Here is a 25587-nt window from a genome sequence, read left to right as displayed (position 1 = left end):
GATACATTCTAGTTACTAGTAGCTCAGACATACATGGAGAAAACATAGGAGAAAACTACCGCGGTGCAATTGAATTTGCTGACCAACCTGATGCTCTACTTGTTAACCCAATCCCTAACAGTGAGATTTATACAATCAAACAAGCTATTGGGAGTTTGATACGTTGGCCCAAGTCGCTAGTCATCTTCAATGGAGCGACACAGGTAATTCTTTTAAGACTATTAAATTTTTATTTACTTATTCCATTATTAATTATTTGTTATGGGTTTATTAGGAGGTCGTTAAAAAAGAAAGGAAAGCAAGCTGGGAAAAAAACTTCTCTACCATTAGCACCACAAACTCAAAAACTAGTTCCAAAACGAGCGCCTAAGGAGTCATTGTCACAAGAGGTGCAACAACCATCTCCAATTTCGCCTAAGTTGAGACAAGTATATGAAATCGTCAATGATTGGCCTAAACATGATTATGCCGTTGAAGTGTCCATTGACCTTGATGTGTTTGGCCATGCTTGTGAATACTTTGCTCTATTTCGGGATGAAATACTTGAATTTTGTAGAAATGAGATGATTGGACAATCATGCATTGTCTTCTACATAAGGTATGCTAATAATATTTATTGTAAGGATTTCCTTTCATCAACTATTTAGTTTTCTTTTTAATTAATTATATTTGTTGGTAGGGTTTTGTACCAGACACTGTTATTAGACAAGGAAAAGAGAGGATCATTGTTGTTTATGAATCCAAATAAGGTTTCTACTTCCGTGACTCGTGCAGATAGTCGTGCTCAAGCTTTATGTGATAGGATGTTATATTGCACGTCTAAAAAGCATGATTGGATAGTTATGCCTTATAACCATGGGTAAGTTTAATTATTATGCTTTTCATTGATACAAACAAATAGAATTTAAAGTTAACAACTGTGTAATACTTGTTCTTTCAACAGGGAGCATTGGATGTTATTTTTATTATATCCCAATTGGCATTATTGTTGTTTTCTCGATCCTCTCAATGCACCATTAGATAACAGGACAGCCATCAAGGAGACCATCCATGATGCATTTGAGATGTATTTCACAAAAAGAATGAAAGCACGTCAAAAGATCAACAAATGCTCATTGGGAGTAATGTATTTCCAACCTACGGTATGTTTCTATTTGTATAGTTTATGTATATGTAAAGATGTTTAAGATATTTAATACTAAGAATTGTACATGTATTACCAATCTTTATATAGTGTCGTAAACAACCAAACAATATTGACTGCGGATATTACGTTATGAGGATGATGAAGAATGTACTTATCAATGCCTCTCATATCAAACATTTCTTGTCGAAACAGGTAATAAACAATATACAACTACATAGTATTAATCTAGTACAATTTTTATATATGCTTTGAATTTATTACCACTAACATAATTATAATTAAATTTTTGTTTTTTTTTTTCAGTTCACCTCCGACAAACCATATACTACTCAAGAAATTGACGAAGTTAGAGAAGAATGGGCAATGTAATTTTTACAATTGGTTAGAGCAAAATGAATGATGTTATAGCTAGCTAATTACAATACATGTTTAGAAATTTTAAATTTATTTCGTAAAATTTTTTTGCCATTTTTTTAGTATTTTCTTTTCAAATTTCTTTTGATAGATATTCAACACTCAAATGGATATATATTTTTAAATAAAAATTAAAATTGTAGCTGTATTTTTAAAAAAATAAAATTACTTTGAAGGTCATGCAAAGCGAGTCTTAAAAAATTACCCGCGAGTCCTAAAAAATTACTTAAAGGCACTCAACCTGATTTTTTAGGACTAGCGTTGCGAGTCCTAAAAAGTTACTTAAAGGCACTCAACCAGATTTTTTAGGACTCGCATTGCGAGTCCTAAAAACTTAATTAAAGGCACTCAACTAGATTTTTTAGGACTCACATTGTGATTCCTAAAAACATTCTTTTAGGACTCGCAATGCGAGTCCTAAAAACTTAATTAAAGGCACTCAACTAGATTTTTTAGGACTCGCATTGCGAGTCCTAAAAACTTAATTAAAGGCACTCAACCAGATTTTTTAGGACTCGCGTCGCGAGTCCTAAAAAACCTTAGTTTTGAAGGCTCTCAAATAGAGGACTCGCGCCCCGCGAGTCCTAAAAAATTTTTTAGGACTCGCAATGCTAGTCCTAAAATACCCTTTTTGTAGTAGTGCATGATGTTGAATTGGTAGCAGTAATGTTCGCACTAAAAATATGGAGGCCCCGTCTTTATGGAGATAAGTATGAAATTTACACCGATCATAAGAGTCTGAAGTACTTCTTCACCCAGAAAGAATTGAACATGAGACAACAGAGGTGGTTAGAACTAGTAAAAGACTATGATTGCGAAATTCTATACCACCCAGGCAAGGATAATGTTGTAGCTGATGCTTTGAGCAGGCGAGGATATGGAAGTGTCTCAGCTCTGAGTATTGAGTTGGTAACATGAGGCCTAGTATAAAACAATGAACCAATTTTTTTTAGTACAATTATAGACAATGTTTACAACTTTAAAACTAAGCAAACGTGCATTGCACATTTCTTCTACCTAGTTATTATATAAACACATAAGTTAAAAAATAACCAACTAAATATTTTAATAATTATTTAAATAACCATATAGTCTAGTTTATTGAACATTAATATAATACATCTAAAATTGAGTACAACATTTAACATTTGTAATGAAATTTCATAAAAATTATGACAATAACAATTTAAAAATGTCATACTTAAGTTATCTTTAACAACACTTTTATAATATCATTAATTCCAATTTATATGGAATTTGATATTAAAATATCATTATTTATTTTTAATGACACTTTGTCACGAAATTTTAAAAACCATGTCATCTTATATAAATTTTTAAGACATTAAAAAGAAAATTTCATAAATTTCTTTTCTTAAAAGTACTTTTTGCTGTAGTGCATGGCCTTAAAGGCCCAATGCTGAAGTGCGGGGGAATAGCCATAGAAATTGTACTTGGACTCCTTCTGTTGTATCCCTGAACCCTCTTTCTTCTGTTGTATCCTTGAACTCCTCTAATCGGCTTCTTAAAGGACAACTTCCCCCACAGATACTTGAAAAAGTAATCAAGATCCTCAACTAGCTTCAATGAATCACCACATATGCTGGTTGTCTTCTCAAAGGCATACATCACCCTTTCTATCAAGTAGCATAAACCCAACTTAAATGCATCTTTTGGGTTTGTCGAGGCCTTCAGAGCATCTTCCAACTGACCAAAACTAACCTTCGCCTCACTATTGAAATATTCCAGGATGATCCAATCACTTGAAAGATGTTCTTTCAACTCATCTGGGACGGTGTGTTTCCAAAATTCAAGCCAGATACTATGCCAAACTCCACAATATCGAATCTACATAGACTATTGCCCACGTAGAACTGAACCTATTCAAGCTTCTTGCTTTCCACCTTACGTAAGATAAATTGGTGTAGTAGAACCCCAGAAAAACTAAAGGCCTTGGCATTAAAGAATTGTCCCAATGGGTTTTCCCATTCAATCAGCCTATACCTCTGAAATTGCTCTATAAGGGTATCCAAGTAGGCACTACCCTGTAAATAACACGAGCAAGAAAGTGCTTCTCCAACAACACAATAAGGTCAGGCATCTGAAACAAAAAAAATGTTAATAACATTTTTAAGCAATCTGATAACCATCGAGGCACATCAAGGCTGGTCGAGGCATATTGAGGTACAGTTAAATAAAGCAATCATTGAGGGCTGTCGAGGCATATCGAAATTATACAACTATTGAGGTCTATTGAGGCCTGTCGAGGTGCTACTAACATTAAGTTTTTTCTAGCTACATCGAAACCTGTCGAGGTCTATCGAGGCACTATCTAAACCTATCGAGGTACTTAAAATCCTACAATACCCAATTTTTCCAATTTAAATCAAGGCATGTTGAGGCCAATCGAGGCTTGTCAAGGTATCATTGGCGAGGCATATCTATTTCTATCGAGGTGAATAAAAAAACTTGAAAAAAAAACCATGATTTCTTCATTCTCCAGCCCCGATTTATCCTATGAACAAAAAAATTAATCGCAGAATAAACAAGTAAATCCCTCACCATTGCCTACTTCTGTAACGTCTCAAATTACCTAATAAGGCTTAGGGCCTTGATTAGGGTAGGGGGCCAGGATGACAAATTATGAAAATTACATATTTATGTGTTTTATATGTGTGTAATTATGTGATTATTTGAGTTACATTATTATATAACTTGATATGAATGTGTAGGAGTATTAATTAAGCATGTGGGCCCGTTTCTTATTAGAATGGAAAATTTTGTAATTTGGCCCGTTGTGGGTATATTTGGCATATATGTGATATATGTGTAAGACCACATTATTACATGGATATATTTGGGTTACTTAGCACAAGGCGGTCCTAGGGAGCAAGCTAGTGGGAAAGTCACAATGGGATTAATACTTAACTTGGGGTGAGTCAAGGGGTATTTTGGGTATTTAGTTCATTACCGGGATATTGGGAATGAATATTTGAGGATATATTCGGAGTTAGTGAGATCAGGAGGAAATTCTCGAAATTTTGACTATTTTACCCTCGGGGGCATTTTTGGGACCCCAAGCCTTGGGTTTTACTTAAGGTTACTTGAGTTCGAAGTAACCTAACAGAAGCAGAAGAACATGTTCAAGAACTTTCTCTCTCTCTCTCTCTCTCTCTCTCTCTCTCTCATTCTCCATTTTACTGTTCGTTTCATTTTTGAAGGAAACCTGAGTTTTATGACTCGGATTCCAGCAAGGATAGAGTCATATCGATTCTAGGAAAGATTATAAGCTTATTAGCCGGAGGATTTTGCAAGAAATGACACAATCAGAGGTTTTCGCAAGGGGCTCGGGATCAAGATCATGCTCGACGATCGTTCTTATTTTACATTACACTCGGACTTGAGGTAAGAAAACTGCACCCATTATGTGATGCACATGATTAGGGCTTGGCCTGAATGCTGAATATGGTTTTGATTGGGCATTGGCCCCTGTAAATGCGTATGATTATGATTTTTCTTGTGATTATTGATGAAGCATGTTGAGTGCTCTATATATGGATATTTATTATATGATGAATGCTTGTTCGCATTATATATATTTTAGAAAAGCATTGACTTATCAGTCAGGACGAAAATAGCATTGAGCGTTGATCGTAAAGCATTGGCTGATGAGTCAAGGGCGGCAATAGAGCGTTGAGTGCTGGTCGATATGATTAGATCTAATTAGGAGAGCGTTACACGCTCGTTTGACCTAATGGTCTTAGAAAACTAAAGCACTTGGCTAGTTCTATGGCTAGTTACTCAAAGCTAGGGTAAAGGGCCCCAGGTTGACTCTACGGTCATCTATTTAGAGCAAATGACCCCAGGTTGTCTCTACGGTCATCTATTCAGGGCAAATGACCCCAGGTTGACTCTACGGTCATCTATTTAGGGAAAAGGACCCCAGGTTGACTCTATGGTCATCAGATTAGGGCTGTGAGCCCCAAAATGATTCCATAATCATTTATTTGTACATATATACATGCATGAGTAGGTTATTACTATTGGGCATGCTAGATATACATATGAATTTGTATATATTGTTCATGCACTTATATCAAGTTTTCTTGCTGGCCCTTGGCTCACTGGCGCTATGTGGTGTAGATAAAGGGAAAGAAAACCTGGACCATCCATGAGTTCGAGAGCTTAGGTGGCGACGTGTACATATGCGACCGCTTGACCACAACGGCCAACGTTTCTCATAGGAACTAGGATGTATTCCTATTTTTGCCGCTTAGGTTGGCAGGTTGTAACTATTGAATTGTAATGACCTTTTTGGAACTGTAAACAACTTTGTAAACACTATTATGGGAGCCCATGTACAGTTAATTTTTTAATGAAACATCCATTCCTTTTAACCAAAATGTTTAACCTTGGACTAGTAATCACACTTAGATGCATGTTTATGGCCTAATGCCTTGTTTAGCAAGTTAGGCACTATTTAAAATACACACTATAACTGTCTTGGCTAACCAGGGTATTACAACTTGGTATTAGAGCGTGCCAAGGTTAAGGATTCTTGTAGACTGGTGATCGCCAAAAAGTAACACGCAAGTATACGCGGTTTAATCAAGTAATATATGATAAGTAAAGTGTCGATCCCACGAAGACTGCTATTAATTACCAATAATTAACCTCTAATTCTAATTGATTTAATTAATAATTTCAGATTTATAAATAAAATAAATATTACTAAAAATTAAGAAAACTATTAAGCACTTAAAGAACGCAGAGATGAAATTTGATTTAATTCAATAGATGTAAAAGTTAGGGCTTTAGTTTCATCAACCATCCACTTATGATTTCTAACCAATTCTCAATATTTCTTAATTCTATTGTGGTAGCAGATTACAATTATATATTATAGTCTTGTTAGGATCTATAATTCTCTACAATATACTATTTCCTACATCTCTATGGTAAATCAATATATTGTAGGCTTTAAACTCATAATCCCTAAACTACACAATTTATAGAAGTACTTTCGTCTAATATAAAGTTGTGATTATTTACCTATAGCATAATTATCCTTCTCTTTTCAGAGTAGAGGTTAAAATCATATAAACATGTAAATGATGATCAAACATTCACAAGCATTAAGCATAAGATAAATAATCCACAGCAGAAGAAAGAAATTCAGGAAAATTTCATTAAGAAATCAAAAGTTTCAAGAAGAATCCACTAATACCCTAATAACAAGATTAGTTCACAGCAGACATAATTGATTCAATCAAATTAAATATAAACATAAATTCCAGAAAAGAGAATACAGAAGAAATTAAGAAATCAAACTCTAGGTCTTCAATGTTCTCCTATGTCTCTAATGACTTTTCTACACCTCTAATAATGAATAGAATACCCTAATTAACTCTTAAAACGTATTTAAAAAGAAGCCTAAAATATCTAACAATTCTACCCCTTCTGCAGGCCACGTACAGAGACACGTGCCATGGCCCTAGCATTCAAGCACCGCGGCGCGCCTCTTTGTAATTGCGCAGCCTCCTCTCTGTTTTCAACGAGCGCCGCAGCGCTTAAAAACTCCAGAAAATTAGCCTTCTCTGCTTTTTCCTTGCGTCGCAGCTCTTCATTCAAGCGCCACGACCCCTCTAATTTTTCCAAAAACTTGTTTCCGAACTCCAAAACGAATAATTATCTCTGCAAATGAGTCTTCAACTTTCTTCTTGTCAACTTTAAGCATAAATTTCTCAATTTAAGCTGATTTTCCAGTCATTTCCCAAACTTCACGTTTTCTTCTCCTATTTCCTGCAAACATACCAAAACAAGCATAATACCGCATAACACTCCACCAAAATGACTCAAACTTACCCTAAACACATGTTAAAAACTATGCTAAAAACAGACTCATCAAATTCCCCCAAACTTGACTTTTACTCGTCCTCGAGTAAACCAAAACAAAAAAACTCAACGAATGACAAAAACACACACACATATGAATCAAGCCAACAACAATACTAAGCCTCAAGCTATGACAAATAACTCACTTATATAATCTTCAAGAAACTCAACTTTTAATCCAGAATTTCAGTTGAAACATTCATTCCATTCAATTAAACAACAAAAATAACAGCTCTCAAAATCGTGATTAACAAATAATATGTAATTGAATTCCTTTATGCTCACTAAGTTTCCATTTCAATCCAACAACCAAATAATATCCCATAAGCTTGCTACACTTGCTAATCTCCACTAATGTAGGCAAAACATGCTCAGAAATCAATAGGTCTTTTCAAGCTTATAACTGAATGGCTTAGGCAAAGGTGGATGGGAAAGTCATTTAAGCTCAACATGTACCATGAACACTAACCAACCAACTCTACATTTAATACAAATCACAAGTCCAATCCCACTGTTCCCAATATCTTATCATTTCGAGAGAAATTGCATAAACAAAAAGTTTCTTTTTTTTTTTTCATATATAACATTACACTCCCCCCAAACTTATTCCTTGATAATACAATTTGGAGTGTATTGTTATCTCATCATTGAATTTTTTTTTTCTTTCTTTCTTTTTCTTGTTTTCTTTTTCTACTTTTCTCTTCTTTCTCTCAAAATGTATTTTCTCCATTGTTGACACAACTTGTCATACATAGCCCCCTTATTACAAATCAATCCCAATTATCATTCATATGTTCATGGTACATGCAAGGGGAAGACAAAATAATAGTTAGGTTTTCAAGTTATTAGCTCAAAGCAAATGTCAATCAATAAAAGGGTAAATTTAGGCTCAACAATGGGTAACTAAGGATTAAACATATCAAGGTTGGCTTGAAAGGCTCAAACGGTCCAAAAAAAATTGCCTAAATCATTTTTCTAAGCATGCATGATCTAAGATTTCGCCTCAAAAAGCAAGCAAACAAGTTCTAGGATAAACCAATCCAATCTTCCCTTCCTATTTCAAACTTAGCAAGCATAAATTTTATTCCATCACATAAAATTTATCAAAATCAAGATTAAGCTCTCAATTACTTAAGTGTTTAAAAAAAAATAGAACAAAATATTCAACCAAGCACATGGATTTTTTTAGTTTTATTCCCATTCAATTTACACAGTTCATCATTCAATCATATTATCATTGGCTAATCATTGGTAACTTGATTCAACTCACACCCTAAACAAAACACAACTAACACAACTAAAACCAAAACAAAACAACACAGACACGACAAACAACAATAAATCTCTCCCCCCAAACTTAACCTAAACACTGTCCCCAATGTTTGTTTGATATGTTTTTTTTTTGTTTTTTTTTCTTTTTTTCTTTTGAAAATAAAATAAAATAAAACAAAAGCAAAGAAAAAGAGACTTACCATAGACATTTAAAATGGTGGAGGCGGTGGCGGCGGTTGATACGGAACAAATTGAGATGGTAAAGGAAATGGAGCTACATCTTCATCGTTCCGGAGAGACCACCGATTTACCAATGCATTTAGCTGGTCCACGTGAGCAATTTGATACTCACTTTGTTGCGCCAAGTATTGCTGCATATGCTGATGCTGCACAATCTGATAATTGTTCTGTTGAACCAAATATTGGAATTGATTATGCATCATCTGCATATATGGATCAAAAGTACCAGCTGCAGGTTGAACAGGCGGCTGTACAGCTGGTACCTCATGCGTAGGCTCCTCCGGAATAGTACCCTCCACATCTGCTTCATTATCCTCGTCTTCCACATCATCTAATCGTTGTCTTTTATCAATGGCACGCTGTCGAGGTGGTGGTGCTTCTAAGGAAGGTAGTTCATAACCAAGCACCCTATTTTTAGAAATCGCCAACATAGGCTTCCGAACGACATCACTCCCAAACATAACAACTCCATATGTTCGGCATAAATCTGTGATTAAGGAGCCATGACCTAATCCTCCCGTAGTGGTTAACATACTAATATCCTTCATACTCTTCCTAATGACTCGGCCTACATCAATTGTCATTCCAGTCATAATGGCATATACCAACAACAACCTCTCCTTGTTGATATCTGACATATGAGTAGTCGGCATTTGCCTTGCACTCACAAAGTGCATCCAAGCCCGTGCCACATGATTCAATTGATAACGCCAAAGATATTTCGGCACACCACCAACAATGGTAAACTGGGCTTCCGGTATACTTAAAGTTTCAGCCACCTCGACCCAATTAATATCATCCCCATGAGCCCATTGATGATATTGATCTTCCTCTTGTTCATACGTTGGCATATCATACAGTCCAGCAATAGTGTCTATACCAACCGGAACTTGGACACCTCGAACAAATACTTCTGTATTCCTCATCTCCACATAATTTGCATAAAATTCTAACACCACTAAAAAGTTTGCATGACTGACATCCTCTGTAGCAAACATAGCCCAACCCCTTCTTTGAATTTCTCCCCGAATTTCTTCATAAGTTGAGATTTCACATGGTGATTCAGTATACTCAAAACCCCGCTCACTTATGACCTTCCTTTTACGTATCCTTGTGTATCGCTCAAAAGCGGCCTTACTTACGATTTTTGTAACATCATATTCTAGGGGTGGTTCAGGTTCCTTAGACGTAGATGGCCTAGAAGAAGATGGTCTATTGGTGTTTCTAGAAGATGATGCCCTAGAAGGATTTCTTTTAGGCCCCATAATATTCTACGATAAATTGGACAACACCTCCCCTGTTTTTTCAATATTCCCCAAATTCCAAATGTCTTCTCAAATAAAGCAAACCAATTCATTACAATACTACACTATCCCCACTATAATCTTCAATCAAAAATCCCTTCACAAATCACCAAAAAAATTGGAAGATTTGGAGAAACACTTACTTGACAATGATAAATTCCACTTGCACCCTTCAATTGCACCAAGTAATCATAAAATCACCACTCCAATTGATAGAATTTGAAAATTAAGAGTTTGAAGAATTTTTGGGGATTAGGGATTTCAAAATCAGAATAGGAAATGGGAAGGAGAAAGAAATATTTGGAGGAATTTATATGTGGATTCAAGATGTAAGAGGGAGATTGAGAAGAAATTTATGGGAAAAGAAAGGAAATTATAGAGAAAATGGAGAGAAATTTGTTGTGAATTTTTTTCCAAATGGAGAGAATGGCTAAAATGGAAGAGGGAAACCCCCTTTATGCCTCGGACCCCATATGCGCCGCGGCGCGCTCCTCCAAGCGCTGCGGCGCACCCCAAAAATTTTTTTCTGGGAAATTTCCAGGCGCCGCGGCCCTTCCCATATGTGCCGCGGCGCTTACTGCATCCCGAGCCACCTTCTCTGTTTTTCGTCAAGGGCCGCAGCTCTTGCTCCATGCGCCGCAACCCTCTCTTCAGACTTCAAAATTTTCATTCTTTTTAGTTTTTTAATAGTTTTCACAATTTCCACGGTTCTATTACATTCAAAAATACTAAAAACAAAAAATATATATATATGTCCAACCACAATTAAAAAAAATAAAAACAAAAAATTGTTCATACTTTTTACAAATTAACTGAAATGAAAATTAAAAATAAATATAGGAATGCCTCCTAAGAGCGCCATCGTTAACGTCATTTATCCGGACGCTGCTTTAGTTTCAGATCAAATCAGTTCCAACTCGACCACGAACCTGCATGTCTCCACCGGACCCTCCAAGTAATGCTTCAATCTCTGACCGTTCACCTTAAAATCTCCCGTCTTCTCACTATGAACTTGCACTGCTCCATAAGGAAGTGAGACGACTACCGTGTACGGTCCTGGCCATCGCGACTTCAATTTACCAGGAAAAAGTTTTAGCTTGGAATTAAAGAGCAAAACTTTATCCCCTGGTTGAAAATCCTTCCTTAATATTCTCTTATCATGAAAAGCCTTTGACTTCTCCTTATATATCTTCGCATTCTCATAAGCTTCATTTCGGAATTCCTCAAGCTCATTTAACTCCATAAGCCTATTCTGCCCCGCCATGAAGAGATCAACATTTAACTTTTTCACAGCCCAATAAGCTCTATGCTCCAGCTCCACCGGTAGATGACAAGCCTTACCAAACACCAATCGATATGGTGACATACCAATTGGAGTTTTAAATTCCGTGCGATAATCCCAAAGTGAATCATCGAGCTTCTTTGACCAATCCTTCCTTGAAGTATTTACTGTCTTTTCCAAGATACCTTTTATTTCTCTATTCGATACTTCAGCTTGGCCATTTGCAATTGGGTGATAGAATAACGCCTTTCGATGATGAACACCATAGCGAGCACAAAGAGCAGTGAACCACTTATTGCAAAAATGACTTCCCCGATCACTAATAATAGCTCTTGGAGTACCAAATCGAGTGAAGATATTTTTATGAAGGAATTTAATAAATTCCTTCCCATCACAAGTAGGAGTTGCTGCGGCTTCTACCCATTTAGAAACATAATCCACCGTAAGCAAAATATATTTGTTATTATACGATGATGGGAAAGGTCCCATAAAGTCTATCCCCCATACGTCAAATAGCTCAACTTCCAAAATGCCAGTCATCGGCATTTGATCTCTTCTTGATATGTTCCCAGTCCATTGACAACGGTCACAACTTTTGACAAAATCATTAGCATCCTTAAATAATGTAGGCCAGTAAAACCCACTTTGCAAAACCTTCGCAGCTGTTCTTGTTCCGCCAAAATGACCGCCACAATGCAAACTATGACAGTGAGTTAAGATTGACAACATCTCCTCTTCGGGCACACATCTTTGAATAACTTGATCTGGGCAATGCTTATACAGAATAGGCTCCTCCCAATAATAACGCTTCACCTCCGAATAAAATTTCTTTAATTGTTGCCTTGTTATCTTAGGGGGTATAACCTTATCTCTATAGTAGAAATCTTGGCCCGATCCACTTCAATTCCTTTCTTAGAAATTTTGTGCCCCAATACAATTCCTTCATTAACCATAAAGTGACACTTTTCCCAATTAAGCACCAAATGCGACTCCTCACACCTTCTCAACACCATCTCCAAATTAGTCAAACATGTGTCAAAAGAGGACCCATATACCGAAAATCATCCATACAAATTTCAATCCCCTTTTCAACCATGTCAGAGAATATTGCCATCATACACCGTTGAAACGTGGCTGGTGCATTACATAACCCGAATGGCATCGTTCGAAAAGCAAAAGTCCCATAAGGACATGTAAACGTTGTCTTTTCTTGATCCTCTGGTGCAATTATGATCTGGTGATAGCCGGAGTACTCGTCTAGAAAACAATAGTAATTATGCCCCGCCAATCTATCCAACATTTGATCAATGAAAGGCAAAGAAAAATGATCTTTCCTCGTTGCCTTATTCAACTTCCGATAATCAATACATATCCTCCAACCCGTCACAGTCCTAGTTGGAATCAGTTCATTGCTTTCATTCTTTACCACCGTCATACCCCCCTTTTTCGGTACTACTTGCACTGGACTTACCCAAGCACTATCGGAAATAGGGTAAATCACTCCAGCATCCAACCACTTCAAAATCTCTTTCCTCGCCACTTCCTTCATTGTTGGATTAAGTCTTCTTTGAGCGTCAATAGTCGGTTTCGCCTCATCTTCCATAAGAATTCTATGCATAACTGTCGATGGGCAAATTCCTCTTATAGCGGTTTTATGAGTTCGTAAAACCCTCAACAACTTCTCCTCCTCTACTTCCGAAAGAAATGATGAAACTATAACTGGAAGAGTCTCTTTTTCCCCAAGATAAGCATAACGGAGATGGTCTGGTAAAACTTTCAATTCTAAAACAGGTGGCTTCAGAATCGATGGTAATGGTCTGTCTGGTCCCGCACCCAATTCTTCAAATTTCTTATGCTTCCACGGTTCAGTTGATTTTATCCACTTTAAATAACTCATCGCTTCTTCATTTTCCTCACCATCTACATCATCAACTGTAAGACTTAATTCAAGAGGATTCTCACTTAATTTTTTTCTTTCTACTACTTCTTTGACCACATCAACTGAGAAACAACTATCACTTACTTTAGGATAAGTCATAGCCTTAAACACATTAAATACTACTTTCTCCCCTAGGACTCTCAGCTTCAACTCTCCCTTTTGCACATCTATCAATGCTTGCCCAGTTGCTAAAAATGGTCTCCCCAAAATAATAGGAACATTCTCATCCTCCTCCATATCAAGAACTATAAAATCAGCTGGAAAGATAAACTTATCCACCTTTACCAATACATCTTCTATAATACCACGTGGATGCTTGACAGATCTATCAGCCAACTGTAATGTTACTGTAGTTGGCCTAGCTTCCCCCAAACCAATTCTATGGAATATCGACAAAGGCATTAAATTAATACTCGCCCCCAAATCACAAAGTGAATGCTTACATTCAAACTCTCCAATAGTGCATGGAATGGTAAAACTCCCAGGATCTCGTAACTTTTGAGGAGGCTTTCTTTGCAAAATCGCACTACATTCTTCTGTTAATGCCATTGTTTCATAATCACCCATCTTTCTCTTATCAGAGAGAATCTCCTTCATAAACTTTACATAGCTAGGCATCTGTTCTAATGCTTCTGCGAATGGTATATTTATGTGTAGTTTCTTGAACACCTCTAAAAACTTTGCAAACTGCTTATCCAAATTATGCTTGCGAAGTCTTTGTGGATATGGAACTCTAACATGATGCTCAATAATTACAGGTGGGGTCTCCTCTTCTTCCTTAAGGTCTTCAGTAACCTTTTTATCATCCAACTTCTTCTCTTCTTCTTCTGACTTACTCTTCTTTAGCCCTTCATATCTCGTTCCACTTCTCAAAGTAATAGCTTGGCATTGTTCTTTAGGATTAACTTCTGTAGTGCTAGGAAAATTTCCTTGAGCTCTATTAGTCATTAAAGTAGCCAATTGCCCTATTTGAGTCTCCAAACTTCTTATGGATGCCCTAGTTTCAGTCATGAATTGGTTAAGTACATCAGGTTGGGTTTCAGCTGGTTTCATTGGCATTTGGGGAGGTGGTCTATTTTGTGGTTGATAATAACCAGGTGGAGGATTTTGGTGTGCATATTACTGTGGATAAGGTGGCCTATTTTGGGTAGGTTGATATGGTGGCTGAGGTGGTGGATAAGGTTGGAGAGTGTTTTGATTGTTAGACCAGGAAAAATTTGGATGGTTCTTCCAAGCTGGGCTGTAGGTCATAGAATGGGGATTATTATGCTGTCTTTGGTAATTTCCTATTGCTTGGACTGCTTCCATGGGCATGTTATTCATGTCTATCGCGGGGCATTGGCTTGGTTGATGGGTTGTACCACACACTTCACAAAGGTTTTGAACTTGCATAACTTGAGATGGGAGTGCAGTCTTTTGTAATTGCTTCGTCAAGGCTGCTACTTGAGCGGTAAGCATGGATATAGCATCCAATTCCATCATTCCAGCCACTTTCTTTGATTGTCCCCTTTCAGTTGGGCATTGATAATTATTCATCGCCATCTCCTCTAATAGCTCATATGCCTCATTAGCACTTTTACTCATAAAGGCACCTCCCGCTGCGGCACTAAAATTGTTCTAGTCGTCCCATTCAACCCATTATAAAAATTATGTACCAACATCCACTTTTCTATTCCATGGTGTGGAAATTTCCTTAACAACTCCTTAAAGTGCTCCCAAGAATCATACAGTGACTCTCCATCCAACTGATAAAAATGATTAATCTCACCCCTTAACTTTGCAGCCTTTGCTGGAGGAAAGAACTTGGCAAGGAGTTTCTAAGCTAACTCCTCCCATGTAGTGATCGAATTCGCTTGTAAGGATATCAACCAACTTTTCGCCCTATCCCTCAGTGAAAATGGGAATAGCCTCAGTCTTATAGCATCATCACTCACCCCATTCATCTTGAACGTTGCACATAACTCCAGAAAATTAGCTATGTGTAACTTAGGGTCCTCCGTCGGCATACCTCCAAACTGAACAGCTATTTGAACCATCTGAAGGATGGCTGGCTTAATCTCAAACTTGTTGGCAGCAATGGTTGGAGGTCTAATACATGAATGCACTCCTGTAACAGTAGGAAGTACATAATCTCTTAATGTTCGTGCTCCTTGCTCCCTTAGAACTTCAGCAACCCCTTGATCATTATTAGCACCATTTCCCAAATTGTCAGCCATGGTGAATTCCAATTTCCTTTTTATTTTTCTGTTCTGTCTGCACGTTCTTTCAATTTCCCGATCTATTGGTATAATCTGTTTTTGTCTATTGCTTCGCATATACCAACAAGTCTTGAAACACAAGAGAACCTTGATCCGAATAAATGTTAAAAAAAAAAGAAAAAAAAAACAAATCAAATTAGAACAAAAATTAACTTATTGATATTAATAAAAACAGTCCGCGCCAAAAACTTGATCGCCAAAAAGTAACACGCAAGTATACGCGGTCTAATCAAGTAATATATGATAAGTAAAGTGTCGATCCCACGAAGACTGCTATTAATTACCAATAATTAACCTCTAATTCCAATTGATTTAATTAATAATTTCAGATTTATAAATAAAATAAATATTACTAAAAATTAAGAAAACTATTAAGCACTTAAAGAATGCAGAGATAAAATTTGATTTAATTCAATAGATGTAAAAGTTAGGGCTTTAGTTTCATCAACCATCCACTTATGATTTCTAACCAATTCTCAATATTTCTTAATTCTATTGTGGTAGCAGATTACAATTATATATTATAGTCTTGTTAGGATCTATAATTCTCTACAATATACTATTTCCTACATCTCTATGGTAAATCAATATATTGCAGGCTTTAAACTCATAATCCCTAAACTACACAATTTATAGAAGTACTTTCGTCTAATATAAAGTTGTGATTATTTACTTATAGCATAATTATCCTTCTCTTTTTAGAGTAGATGTTAAAATCATATAAACATGCAAATGATGATCAAACATTCACAAGCATTAAGCATAAGATAAATAATCCACAGCAGAAGAAAGAAATTCAGGAAAAATTCATTACAAAATCAAAAGTTTCAAGAAGAATCCACAGATACCCTAATAACAAGATTAGTTCACAGCAGACATAATTGATTCAATCAAATTAAATATAAACATAAATTCCAGAAAAGAGAATACAGAAGAAATTAAGAAATCAAACTCTAGGTCTTCAATGTTCTCCTCTGTCTCTAATGACTTTTGTACACCTCTAATAATGAATAGAATATCCTAATTAACTCTTAAAACGTATTTAAAAAGAAGCCTAAAATATCTAACAATTCTACCCCTTCTGCAGGCCACGTACAGACACACGCACCGCGACCCTAGCATTCAAGCACCGCGGCACGCTTCTTTGTAATTGTGCAGCCTCCTCTCTGTTTTCAGCGAGCGCCGCGGCGCTTCCCTCATGCGGCGCGGCCCTTAAAAACTCCAGAAAATTAGCCTTCTTTGCTTTTTCCTTGCGCCGCAGGTCTTCATTCAAGCGCTGCGGCCCCTCTAATTTTTCCAAAAACTTGTTTCCGAACTCCAAAACGAACAATTATCTCTGCAAATGAGTCTTCAACTTTCTTCTTGTCAACTTTTAGCATAAATTTCCCAATTTAAACTGATTTTCCAGTCATTTCCCAAACTTCACGTTTTCTTCCCCTATTTCCTGCAAACATACCAAAACAAGCATAATACCGCATAACACTCCACCAAAATGACTCAAACTTATCCTAAAAACATGTTAACAACTATGCTAAAAACAGACTCATCAACTAGCTGGGCATATACACTTGCCACTAAAGACAAGCTCGACTCAGGGTTCAGTAACTATTTATGTGCTTATGTGTTTAACTGCTTAAATAGGATATAAATGCTTTATGTGCATGTCTTATTAGGTAGCATGAGATATACAGATAGGGCCTGGTCCTTGACTACTGCATGATTTAAATAGAACGTGCTTATCGGCACTGATATTGCTTGTGAATGCCAAAGAACCGCTTATTAGCGCTGATATATGGGCATGTAGGTTAGGACACGCTCATTAGCGTTGTCATGGATACATGTATGCCAGAAAATGCTTATTAGCATTATTAATTGTTATGAATATCAGGATGTGCTTATTAGCACCAGATTTGAATATGAATATTAATCGACATGCTTATTAGCATGACTGTTGAATGTGAATGGTTATATGCGTGATCTTGGACTGTGAGGCGGCAAGAGATTTAGTTATGACTACCTAACTGGCCAAATTGGTTATTGCAGCAAGGTATAAGCTTGGAAGTATGCTTCCAAGGCAGATTGAATCATCAGCTGGCCAGGAAGTTCAGGGCCAGATTAATAGACAAAGTTAGGATAATGACCAGGGGTAGACCCCTCAGCCAGCTCCTGAGAACTGGCAGCAGTTGCTTGCTGATTTACAAGTTAGGGTATTGAGGTTGGAAGAAGAAATCCGCCTACTAAGACAGTAACAGGTTCCTGCAGGGAACATCTTGCCAGAGGCACCACCTGTGATGGTGCCAAAAGTTGACCAGTCGTCAAAGGCTGGGAATAAATGGAAACCTCTTTATGAAAGGTTCAGGATACAACACCCTCCGGTCTTTGAGGGTAGTGAAAATCTGGCTAAGGCCGAGTAGTGGATTAGTATGGTTACCACCATCCTAGACTTTATGAGGGCATCTAGTAACGAGAGGGTGGCCTATGCTATGTATATGTTTCGGGAGGATGTCCAAATCTAGTGGGAAGTGATATCCCAGACCATAAATGTTAATGCCCTGGATTGGGAAGAGTTTCAGATTGTGTTTAATGAGAAGTATTAAAATGATGCCATCAGGGCAGCGAAGGCTGAAGAGTTTAGTAGGTTACTTCAGGACAACTCATCAATGACTAAATATGACTTGAAATTTGATAGACTGCCCAAGTTTGCTGGGGAACTGGTGCCTACTGATGGGACCAGATGGGAGAGGTTTCTCTAGGGGCTATAGCCTATGATAGCCCTGGATGTTTGTATTACCACTATGACAGGGGTGACTACCTATGCACAGGTTGTTGAGAAGGTGCTCATAGCTGAGAGCGCAGCGAACAAAATCTGGCGTGATAGCACAGCCAGGTGAGACACTAGGAGGGTGGGACCTCCATTTATGAGTTCAGGTGGGGGCAGGGGCCCCAGTGATTAGAAAAGGTAGCCTCCTGATGCCTTTCCAACTCCAAGTGCTGACAGGAGACCACATGGTATTCAAATAGGCTGTCTGGGCGGCATGAGGGCTTTCCCAGAATTTTCCAGATACAAGAGGCATCATATTGGGGATCGTCGAGCAAAGGCCTGCTTCTTATGCGGGGTAGTGGGACACTTTAAAAAAGATTTCCTGAAGGCAAGAAAGGAAGAATCAAGAATGGCAGACAGCTCCCAACTCGAGTGTTCGCGTTAACATAGGCAGAAGCTGAGGCTTGCCCTCAGTAGTCACAGGTCAGCTTTTTAATGTTGGAACCCCTTATACTATTTTGATTAATTCTCGTGCTACACATTCTTTTGTTGCTAGTAGAATCATTGATAGATTGTGCAGACCATGTGATTATTATGTTGTGGGGTTTGGGACCTTATTACCCATTGGGGAGTTAGTAGTATCCTGAAGATGGGTCAGATCATTGCCAGTGACAGTGGAGGACAGAGAGTTATCAGTTGATTTGATAGAGTTGGTTATGACTGGCTTTGACATGATTCTGGGTATGGATTGGTTGGTGAAGTATAGGGCAACCATAGATTGCAGAAGGAAAATGGAACCTTTAAGCTTGAAGGTTATGATCCTTTTATATTTGTGGGCACTATGCATGGACCTCGTGTACCGATGATATATGTATTGAGGGCTAGAGATCTATTGCAAGGTGGTTACATAGGATTCTTAGCCAGTGTGGTAGATACCACTCAGGTCGTGTCGGTGGGACCAGAGGAGACCAGATTAGTCTGTGAGTTTCTGGAAGAGTATGAATAGAGATAACCCACTCATGATCTTGAGTTTGCAGCAGTGGTATTTGCATTAAACGTATGGAGGCATTACCTTTATGGGGAGAAGTATGAGATATACACTGACTACAAGAACCTGAAGTATTTCTTTACACAAAAAGATCTGAACATGAGACAAAGGCATTGGCTGGAGTTGGTGAAGGATTATGATTGTGGAATCTTGTATCACCCAGGGAAAGCCAACATAGTGGTAGATGCCTTAAGCCGGAAGGGTCCAGGATAGGTTTTCAGTGCGAGACTGATATCTAGAGAATTGCAGAGGATATGACCAGAGCTGGTATAGAGTTACTGGTGGGCCGGTTGGCCATCATTACGCTACAGTCTACACTATTGGAAAGAATAAAGGAAGGTCAGTTGGGAGATCCACAACTGACAAAGATCAGATAGGACGTTCTAGCTAGAGTATCTCCGGACTATACAGTGTTAGATATGGGTTTGTTGACATACAAAGGTTGGATCTATGTCCCGATGGACACTATTATCAGGCGGGAGATTCTCGATGAATCTCATACTACTCTTTACTATTTGCATCCAGGCACCACGAAGATGTATCAGGATGTGAGAACTCTGTATTGGTGGCCTGGGATGAAGAGGGATGTGACAGAATATGTGGCTAAGTGTTTAACATCTCAACAGGTCAAGGCTGAGCATCAGAGACCAGCAGGGCTATTATAGCCTCTGGTCATCCAATATTGGAAATGGGAGGACGATGGATTTCATGGTGGGGTTACCCAGGACTATGGGTCAACATGATTCAGCATGAGCTATTATGGATTGATACACGAAATCAGCTCACTTCTTACCAGTGAGAACAACGTATACAGTTGACCAGTATGCAGATCTTTATGTGAAAGAGATAGTGCACCTTCATGGGGCTCCACAGTCGGTCGTATCAGATCGGGACCCCACATTTACTTCTAAGTTTTGGGGAAGTTTGCAGAGGGCCATGGGTACACAATTGAAGTTCAGTACGGCTTATCATCCTCAGACAGATGGACAATCCGAGAGGACGATCCAAATTTTAGAGGACATGCTGCAAGCATATGTGGTGGACTATGGTGGGTCCAGGAGTAAGTATTTGCCTTTGATAGAGTTTTCCTACAATAGCAGCTATCAGTCGACCATTGGGGTAGCTCCTTATGAGATGATGTATGGTAGGAAATGCAGATCTCCCATTCATTGGGATGAGATAGGAGAAAGGAAATACTTGGGTCTTGAGGCAGTTTAGAGGACCAATGAGACTATTGAGAATATTAGAGCTCGGATGCTTGCTTCTCAAAGCAGATAGAAAAGTTATGCAGATCCCAAATGCAGGAATGTGGAGTTACAAGTGGGAGACATCACCATGGAAATGGATGAGGAGATTTGGAAAGAAAGGCAAGTTGAGCGCTAGATTTGTGGGCTTTACCTGGAAAGGATTGGTCAAGTAGCCTATAGGTTGGCTTTACCTCCGGCAATGTCCGCTGTACACAATGTATTTCATATTTCAACTCTTTGAAAATATGTGCCAGACGTGACTTATGTGATGAATTACGAGGATCTGGAGCTTGAGGCAGATCTCCCCTATGAGGAACAACTAGTCCAAATACTTGACAGGAAGGACAAGGTCTTGAGAAATAAAACTATACCTTCGGTTAAGGTATTATTATGATAAATTTAAATTGATTTAAAGATGCAAGTGCACGTGATCTTACAAGTAATATAATGTAAAGTAGATCGTCTCCACAAGGGTTGTAAAATAGAAAAATAAGCAAAACAATTACTACACAACTTAAACGTACTAAAATCAATTGGGTTGATTTTAGGCTAAGCAAAATATCAAAGAGATGGAAATACTGAAATTAAAACTGAACTAAACAAGAAAATAGAAAGAAATATATGGATTGCAAAATGGACTAGAATTATTGATTCCCCCTATATTAATCATCCTGAACAGATTGCGGCAACAACATTCTAGCAAAACTCTCAGGTTAACAAGAATTCATTAAACACTCATAAAACTTTCTCAAATTTTATGACATTAATTACTTTACCTAATTAAACATGTTCCTATGCAAAATCAGATTTAAGAATGCAAATTCAAAGTTTAATTCTCAAAAGTTACACAAGGAAAATAACACATCCCTATGTTACTTACTAACATAATCTAACTTAGATTATGACTTGTGTTATCCAAGTTCTTCCCATTAAATTTAATCTTTCCAGCATTAAACATAATTAAATATCTTGCCATTGCTGGCCAAACAACAACAAGAAATTAATTTAAGCACACTTGAATGAACAAGAGAGATTTTACTAAAATAAAGTGCAAGAAATTACTAGACTATAACATAGGGTTCATCAACAATCAAAGCCACCTAAAAATTAGTTCATGGCTGAGTTAATAAACATTAATCCACAATCAATACAGCCCATAATATTCAGATTAAGAAATCAACTCAGAAAATATAAAAATGAAGTTAAGAAATAGAAGAAAGAACAAATCCAAAATGAAGCTTAAGCTCTTTTTTTCGTTCTCCTTCTTCTTGCTGATTTCTGGTTTTCTCCTTCTTTCTTGCTGGTTTTTCATTCCATAAATGGTTGTTCTCCCCTATTTCGGCTGATGCTTCTCTAAGTATCATCTAGGTTTCCTAATTTGGCTATCTTTTTACCATATTGCCCCTCCTCCTTGTAAAAATGTGGGTCTCCTCCTTTCTTTTGGAAATTACTCCCAATTTTTTTACTCATACTTTCTGTACTTGCCACCTCAGCCACTATTCCAGCTCACCCCTTTGACTTTCCACGTGTTCTAGGTGCCCAAAAGCTGCCTGATCAAAATGTTTCAGTAAAATCTGCTTTGCTGCAGCAAAATCTGATAATTCAGCCATCAAAAATTCAATTTAGATAGTTTCACATGTTAATTCATTCTTTGTACAAATATTTATTCATGAAACTATTACCTTCAACCCATTGGCTATTAAAAACTACAAAAATAACTAAACTTAACAAAGATCATAAAAACACCAAAGTTAGCTACAAAAGCTAAAAATGAACTAACATCACCCAAGATTTTTTCTCAATTATAAGCTCAAAAGCACATGCAATAACTCTTTATTCAAGAGTTATCACATCCCCAAACATACGACATTACTCATCCTTGAGTGATGACTCTAAAGACAAAACACAAATAACAAAAAGACACAAAGGGCACACACTAAACAATAGAAGACAAGGAAACAACAAAGACAAAACACAACAACAGTGGACAAACTTTGCTATGCCAATGGTAAAAAGGTTAAGGCTCTCGGGAAATTTTATTTTGAATAAGAGAAGCTGAATTTCAATATTTCACAAGTTTTAAACCAAATTCTTCAAGCATTAATGTTGCTGCCAAAATATGAATCAAGTGTTTCACCCTTTAGTGCATGCATAGTTTTTCCTAAACATTTTCAATCACCAAAAATCAAGCTAGACCTTGGTCCTAAATGTTAAATAATGTCTCCATTAGTTACTTAGTAATTTATACTCCACTAATGTAGAAAAACACCACACCAAAGATCAATAGGACTTTATCAAGCTTGTAATGATAGGTTAAGGTGAAGGTAGGATAAGAAAGATAAATTTTGGCTCAAATCACCCTAAGCACCTCAATCTTTCTAGGACCTAAATAAATAAATGCACGCATTAATTTCCCCAAAAGAAAACCCCACAACACAATATAAATCTTGCCACTAGCCTTTATTACTAACATACAAGGACAAAAACTAAAACAACTTGCCTTTTATTTGAAGAGCTACACCCCAAACTTATTTACAGCATACATACTTTATGCTTTCTTTTTCTTTTCTGATTTTTTTTACATGCTTTGATGCAAGGGAGTGCACTCTTTAATTTTTCTTTTTCTTTTTGGATGTTCTATTTTTTTAGAATGAAAATAAACAACTAGATGGCAAGAGAACAAAAAAAATGAGAATACACTCTCCCCCCCCCCCCCCCCCCCCCCAAACTTAAAATCAACATTGTCCCCCAATGGTGAAAACAAGCAAAAGAAGAAAAGAAAAACGCTCACCCAATTTTCTCTCTCACACTCAACTCCTTTCAACAACCCAAAATGCACAACAAATAAATCCTATAAAGATCAAGGTGCTAAAAGGGTGTAGTGAAAAGAGGGGATTATATATATGTAAAGCTAGGCTAATGAGTGGCTAAGAAAGAAAAGTGACACTTAAGCTCAATGGGGTGACTAGGAATAAAAATGCATACAAGGTAGGCTTCAAAGGCTCAAACGGTCCAAAGATGGCCTAAATCACGTCATTAGTGTGGTATTGTCTAGGATTTCGCCTCAAAGAAAATCACTAAGTAATTCTAGAAACTTAAGCTCTCACAAGAAACTAGCTCTTTCTAGGGTCTCAAAATTGTTTAATCAAGCTATGCACATACTAAAAAGAGAAACACTCTTATCAATAAATTGCTTGCAACATTCACACCCAAAGAATTTAGTTTAAAATTTAAGAAAGAAAGTGTAACGACCCGAATTTGCTAATCGGGCTTAGGGCCTTGATTAGTGTGCCTGGAGGGCAATAAATGATTTAATATGCTTATATGTAGATTTATGTGAATATATGATAATGATGCATGTTTAGTTGAGTTAAATGTGCATGTGGGCCCCGTCTGGATATTAGGGGTATAAATGTGATAAATGTTATATATATGTGATTGGTCTGTGCAGCATGATCCGAGACAGTCCTGGGGAGCGATTAGCCAGAAAGTCACAACGGGGTTGAGATTCCGACTCGGGGCGAGTCGAGGGGTAGTTCGGATTTTAGATGTGTTATGGGGTTATCGGGTTGTGGAAATAAATATCTGGAGATATATTTGAGGATAGAATGTCTAGGAGGGAATACTGGGGAAATTTACCATTTTTCCCTCGGGGACGTTTTGGTACCCCGAGCCTTGAGGTAACCACATAGACATAAGTTGAATAAGACAAACCTTAGAACTATACAGAACACTTAAGGAACCAACTCATTCTTTCTCTCTAAGCAAGTGGATATCTTCTTTTTGGAGGCTTAAGGAGAACTTGGGGAAAATAGCTAGAGGTTAGAGGAATTCAACTGGGAACCTTGGGAGCTAAGAGCTTGTGGATTAAGGATCAACTTCAGGGATTGAATTCAGCAAGGGGTAAGCTTTAATTATAAGATTATGCTTAGATTTGCTGCTGGTTTGTAAGAGTTTGCATGTTGGTTAAGTTTGATTTGTCTTAAGTATTCTAGCTGAGTTTTGGAGCAGATTTTAATGGGGTTTTGATGTTGATATTGGGCTGGAATGTGTGTGTTAATTAACTGGGTTTGTTAGGTAAGTTTTGATTGAGTTATCTTGAGGAAGATGCAAGGAAGAAGATGGAAATTCTGGGTTTTGAGGTGAGGGTCGTGGCCCTAGGAGGGGCGCACCGCGGCCCGTGTGCGTGCGCGGCCGAGTGTGGCTGAGGAGTACATGTGCGCCGCGACGCTTGGTGCGCGCGCTGCGGCCCGTGTGTGCTGCAGGGGTGTGCTAGCCTCTGTTTTGAGGCTAGCCGCGGCTCTTGAGGGTGGGGTCGCGGCTCTTAGTGCTAGTCTACCTTTTTAAGGATGTTTAGGTATGGGAATTCAATGGTTAAGGCTCGAGATGGATTTTATCACCCGGATTGATAGAATTCAAGGTTCCGGAGGTTAGGGTTATGGCTTAAAGCTATTTATTGGATTAGAACTTGATGGATGGATGTTGTTAATGTGTTGTGACTAGGGTTTCGGAAAGGCTCAAGTTAGTGGACTGTGCTCGGGACATCGGTGCTCAGAGAGCTCGGGACTCAGGTAAGAAAACCCTTGTTCCCATAAAGCTTGTGTGCAAGGCTAAGCCCAATGTGTTTGAATAGAATCGGTATGCAGGGCTGAGCCCAATATGTTAGAACTGTGGGCATAGCCCTTTAACTGAATATGCTAGAATTCTGTACTTGCTTGCTATGCCATGTATGCTATTATGTGAATGATCGGTAAGAGCCGGGAACGGTGTAGGCCCAGAA

General features: G+C 37.7%; 1 long non-coding RNA gene and 1 other non-coding gene across 2 annotated transcripts; both read left to right on the top strand.

The window, feature by feature from the left end:
- The first annotated feature begins 1272 nt into the window (after window positions 1–1272).
- LOC133833921 (uncharacterized) lies at window positions 1273–1618 on the top strand. The gene is made up of 2 exons (XR_009893211.1): window positions 1273–1339; window positions 1451–1618. It is a non-coding gene; the product is annotated as an uncharacterized LOC133833921 (long non-coding RNA).
- A 13546-nt stretch (window positions 1619–15164) lies between these two features.
- LOC133780783 (small nucleolar RNA R71) lies at window positions 15165–15271 on the top strand. Its single transcript, XR_009869601.1, has one exon. It is a non-coding gene; the product is annotated as a small nucleolar RNA R71 (small nucleolar RNA).
- Window positions 15272–25587: the final 10316 nt, after the last annotated feature.

Source organism: Humulus lupulus, chromosome 5 (assembly GCF_963169125.1).
Source record: "Humulus lupulus chromosome 5, drHumLupu1.1, whole genome shotgun sequence".
Classification (NCBI taxonomy): Eukaryota; Viridiplantae; Streptophyta; class Magnoliopsida; order Rosales; family Cannabaceae; genus Humulus; species Humulus lupulus.
This window is presented reverse-complemented; position numbering and strand designations above follow the sequence as displayed.